The sequence below is a fragment of the Mastomys coucha genome, unplaced genomic scaffold (genome assembly GCF_008632895.1).
Source record: "Mastomys coucha isolate ucsf_1 unplaced genomic scaffold, UCSF_Mcou_1 pScaffold3, whole genome shotgun sequence".
NCBI classification, from domain to species: Eukaryota; Metazoa; Chordata; class Mammalia; order Rodentia; family Muridae; genus Mastomys; species Mastomys coucha.
The window spans coordinates 60743554-60749363 of NW_022196909.1; positions in this window are offsets into that span (position 1 = coordinate 60743554).

The following is a 5810-nucleotide window of genomic DNA, read 5'->3' on the forward strand; positions in this document are numbered from 1 at the left end:
TAATCCCAGCACTTGGGAGGCAGAGGCAGGTGGATTTCTGAGTTCAAGGCCAGCCTGGTCTACAGAGTGAGTTCCAGGACAGCCAGGGCTACACAGAGAAACCCTGTCTCAAAAAAACTAAAAAAAAAAAAAAAACCAAAAAAAAAAAAAAAAAGTTCCCATCAGACAGTTTATTTGAACTTTATGTACCTTTTCTGATTTCATAGTAACAACAACAACAAAAAGAAATTAAGCACACACCTGTAACCTCAACACTCAGGAGGCTAAGACTGGGCGGATGATAGCGAGTCTGAGACCGGCCTGAGGCAGAGGAGACCTGTCTCAAAAGATAATGTTCACCCTTAAAGCTTAAAATAACAGATACGGTGGTTGGTACACACCTCCAAGACCAGCACTTGTGAGTTGGAGGCAGACAGATTGAGAGTTCAAACTTATCCTCAGCCAGTTGAGGAAGTCTGGGCTTCTGAGACAAGGTCTCAAAAGTAAATAATTAATTAGGATCTAGGTGTGGTGGCTCACACATTTAATCCCAGCACTTGGGAGGCAGATTTCTCTGAGTTTGAGCCCAGCCTGAGCTACATGCCTACATAGAAAGTTCCAGGGCAGCTAGGGCTACATAGAGAAATTCTGTCTCAAAACAATTTTTTTTTTAATTAAATAAAAAAAATTTAACTAAAAAATTTAAAAATCAGAAAAGAAGTGTCAACTCCACAGACAGTGCATAGTACCTGCTTGCTGGATGCCCACTGAAGCAAATGGGAGAACAGATGAAAATCATGTCTCCAAAAGAGTCAGAGAAGTCCAAAGAAGGAAGCAACACAAACCCTCAGGAGAAGATGCTGATGTCACCGGGGCTCTAGACAGAACCAGATCCCTGGAGGGACAAACACACTTGTACATTCTGTCTGGACAAAGAGAGATCCATTAGTCCCCCTCCTTTTGTATGTGTCCCCTCACGTCATCGCTGTTGTGTGAGTCCAAGTAAGGGCTCTTTGAATGAGTTCTCCCCACTAGCACTTGATTGAGCGGCCGCAGCTCCATCAGGAGGCCGCTGGCCCCTAGTAAGGGCCGTGGGAACACGCAGCCAGGCGAGCCTGTGGCAGCCAGGTCCTGGCTGTTCCCCCAGCCCAGCTGTCTCCACAGCTTGAGGTGCTGTCCTGTCCCTCCCCTGCATAAAACCAGTGAACGGAAGGACAGCCCGGCTGAGGGTGAAACTAGACCCTCCTTGGGAGGCGCCAATCTCAGTTCCTGGCCTGGGCCTGGCCGGCCACGTGTTGTTATGGTTGAGTCGACCAGCTGGGAATCGGCAGGGGGGTTGTAAAGAAACCACATTAATTAGGAGAAAGCAAACAGGACTGTCATTGCCCGGCAGTCCTTTCCCCTGCGTTCCCTCACAGTCTGCTCCCACCACGGTATCAGTACCAGATCGGTGCTCTGTCTTGCCGCCCTTTTCCTGTGCCTTCCTTTCCAGGGTCACAGTTGTGTGGCTGTTGGCTCTGACCCCTCTTCTTGGGTGAGGTGGGAGGAAGGCCAGACTAACCCATCCATCCGTAGCCCAGAACTTCCTTCCCTGAGGCCACAGCTGACAACCCCTGGCTGCCCAGCTATGCCCTAGACTCCCGGCTGGGAGTGTGTTCTGGTTTGGTGGCAGCAATCACTAGCTCAGCTCAGTTCTGTCACAAATTCAAGTTTTCATTGGCAAAATGAACATACTCCAGTTTCTCTACCATGGGTATGTCCCCAAAATCTTCCTTGGGAAGGTTTACCCAGGATTTAGATGACCTCCAGAGAGCAAGAGAGTTGGTCCAGTTATTAAGAGAGCATTCTGCTCTTGCAAGGGACCTGAGTTTGAATTCCTAGAATCCAAGTCAGGTGACTCATAACTACCTGTAATTCCAGCTCTTGGGAGATCTGGCACCCCCTTCTGGCCTTTTCAGGTGCCTATGCTCATGTACACATACCCACACACGGATATGCACACATGCACTGAATTTTAACAGAATTTTAAACCTTTAGATTACTCCAGAGTTAAGAGGCTGAGTACAGGGCGAGGTGTGGGAGGAAGAAGAGATGTCTCCCAGGAGGATGGGGAGAGATGCCCCGGTCAGTTGTGTCAGGATCAGAAGAGAGTCTGCAAGCTCAGCACGCTCAAATAAGTGCATATAGAGTCATGGCTGCTCTCTGAGTCCCAGGAGTACTATGACAATCAGAAAGAGTTACCCAGATGTGGTGGCACACGATTTTAATCCCACAACTCAGGAGACAAAAGCAGGCAGATCTCTGAGGGTTCAAGGCCAGCCTGGTTTATATAGTGAGTTTGAGGCCAGCTAGGCCTACCTAGGTAGGAGGAGGAAGAGAGGAAAAAGAGAAGGAGAAGGAGGTGGTGGTAGTGGAAGAAGAGGAAGGAGGAGGAGGAAGAGGAAAAGGAGAAAATAGTTCCCCTGTGCATATAGGTGCCTTTGCCAACAGTCCCAGAAACTCTGACTCATGAAAAAAATCTGTTCTTGGATGGGAGCTACCATTTTACAGCCTATAGAAGAAAACCCTTACTGTCTTTGATTCCACAGACAGTACAACTCTGTAGTCAACAAAGCATCCCCACATACCCAACCAAGAGAGAGATATAGTAGACTAACTGGTGGGTAGGAAAGGTTGCATTTAGAGTAGAAAGATAGACCTTGGAAAATAAGTTTGAATTAAGTCAGGCATGGTATCTTGTAATCCCAGGAGACACACGTTTGAGACTAGCATGAGGCTAATTAATGAATTTAAGACTAGTCTGGCCAAAATAGCAAGATTCTGTCAAAAAAAAGGGGGGGAACAGGGAGAAAAAGAGAGTTGGCTTGAGTTGAAAGTAAGCCAAAAGCCTCCGGTATGTTATAGAAATTTCCAGACATAATATAGTGCATATCCATTAAAAATGTCATCAAAGAAGCAGGGTAGTGGCAGCACTTGAGACACAGAGGCAGGTGGATCTCTGTGAGTTCAAGGCCAGCCTGGTCTACAGAGTGAGTTCCAAGACAGCCAGGGCAACACAGAGAAACCCTGTCTGGAAAAAAAGTAATTTTAGGGGTTGGAGAGATGGCTCAACAGTTCCCAGCAACCACATGGTGGTTCACCACCATCTGTAATGGGATCTGATGCCTTCTTCTGGTGTGTCTAAAGATGGCTACAGTGTACTCATATATATAAAATAAATAAAATTTTTTAAGTAATTTTTTAAAAATGGCATCAAAGAGAGGCAGATGGCACAAACCTATAATACTAGCAGTTAGGAAGCAGAGCTAGGATGTTTATGAGTTCGAGTCCAGCCAGATCTATGTAGCAAAGTCCATGTTAGCCTGGACTCATTGAAACTCTGCCTCAATAAATAGATGAGTAAATGACAAAATTGAGATCAATGTGACCATATAGAGATTCCAGAAAACAGAACGGCTCAAGAACAGTGAAGAGAGAGTGGGCTCCTCCTGCCTTGGTCTATGGTAGTTTTTTCTAGATGGTAAGACACTACTATTAAATATTTTTATTTTACCTATGATGATGAAGGGGTGTGTATGTATGTACACAAGCAATAGAGAAGGTTATACATGCACATAAGCATGTGTCACAGTAAGAGTGTAGGGGTCAGAGGACACCTTTTAAAAGTTGGTTCACTCATACCTTTCTGTGACTTCCAGGGACTGAAGTCAGGTCATTAGGCTTGCAAGATGCTGGAATGACTACCGTCCACCTGAACAGAAAACAAGACCACAAATAGCCTTCCCCCAATGGACTCTGCTTCAGTTCCTGCCGTGAGCTCCTACCTAGACTTTCCTCTATAAACTGTAAAACAAACAAACCCTTTCCTCCTCAAGTTGCTTTTGGTCGTGGTGTTTATCACAGCAGCAGAAAGCAAATTAGGACATGTGACAAGCTCTTTTACCCATTAAACCACCTTGGTGGCCCAGAAAATGAATCTCAGACCACATGGCAAAACAATTCCAGATGAACTGAAGATCTAATTATAAAGCCTTTGCAAGAAAACATAAGAGAATATTTTCATGACCTTAAAAGAGAGGTAAGGAGGGGGCTGGAGAGATGGCTCAGTGGTTAAGAGCACTGACTGCTCTTCTGAAGGTCCTGAGTTCAAATCCCAGCAACCACCTGGTGGCTCACAACCATCTGTAATGCGATCTGATGCCCTCTTCTGGTGTGTCTGAATACAGCTACAGTATATTTACATATAATAAATAAATCTTTAAAAAAAAAAAAAAAGCCGGGCAGTGGTGGTGCACACCTTTAATCCCAGCACTTGGGAGGCAAAGGCAGGAGGATTTCTGAGTTCGAGGCCAGCCTGGTCTCCAGAATGAGTTCCAGGACAGCCAAGGCTACACAGAGAAACCCTGTCTCGGAAAAAAAAAAAACAAAAAAAAGAAAAAAAAAAAGAGAGAGAGAGGTAAGGAAACAAGCCGGGTGGGTGGTGGCGCACGCCTTTAATCCCAGCACTTAGGAGGCAGAGACAGGTGGATCTCTGTGAGTTCAAGGCCAGCCTGGTCTACAGAGAGTTCCAGGACAGCCAGGGCTACACAGAGAAACCCTGTCTTGAAAATGCCAAAGCAGGGGTGGGGTGTTGTGATAGTACAAATGAAAGTATGTCAACCATCCTAGAAAAACAACATGAATTTTTAAAAAAATTAAATTAACGTCTGGTTAAGAAATCACACTTCAGAATTCAACACATAAACATTATATGACAGTTGCAATACATGTAGTCAGCAAATAACAAGTGCCCAGAATATATAATGAACTTCAAGTTAATAAGGAAAAAGAGACCAGAGGGCTAGAAAGATGGCTGTGTGGTTAGAGCACTTTCTGCTTTTAACAACGTGCAGAGTTTGGTTCCCAGTATCCATGTGGTGACTCAGCCATCTCTAACTCCAGTTCCAGAAGATCATATATACCTTCAGGCTTCCACAGGCACTAGGCACAAACATGGTGCGCATACATATGTGCAGGTGAAAACATTCATACACATAAAATGAAAATAAATTTTAAATATATGTATTTAATACCAATGTATCAAAAAACATATACATGTAAAATGAGCACAAATCCTGAATAGATAATTCTCAGTAGGCATCGTATGAATGTAAATAAACCCTCAATGAACTTTTACTATTATACTAACCAGAGTGACAGATGAAATCTACAAAAAAATAAAAAATAAAAATCAAACATTGACAAGGTTTTGGAGCAACTGGGATTCCCACATCTAGTCTGTACCAGACTAAATTGGTCAGTTGCCATTGGGAGCTTCCAGGCATATCCTCCTGCAGCTGAACAGATGTGTACCCTAGTAGCGCCATCACTAGAACATGCCAGCAAGTCTGCTCTCTGTGAGGTTTGCCAAAAGGCATGCTTGTCCCAGCACCATGTACAATAGTCCCACGTTGGGTGGCAGAGAAAAGGATATTTAAAATACTATACATTCTAAGAAAATACTATATTAAAGGTCAAATCAGGAAAACGTTGTTTGTGGTGACAAAGGTTGAGAAAATAGTTATCCTTGGGAGGGGTGACTGGGAGGGTGTACAACTTAGTGTCCTAGAGTGTTGACTGTGTTCTACTTGTTAGTGTGGGAAATATACTTACTCCATGGAAATTCATCAGGCTGTACACTGAAGATCTGTGTACTTTACTTACATAGTTAATTCTTTAATTTTAAAAATAGGTGTGTGTGTGTGTGTGTGTGTGTGTGTGTGTGTTTAAAGAAAACTCTTGAAGACACGTGTGTTGAGGGAATTTTAAAAAAAAAAAAGAATCCACCCCAC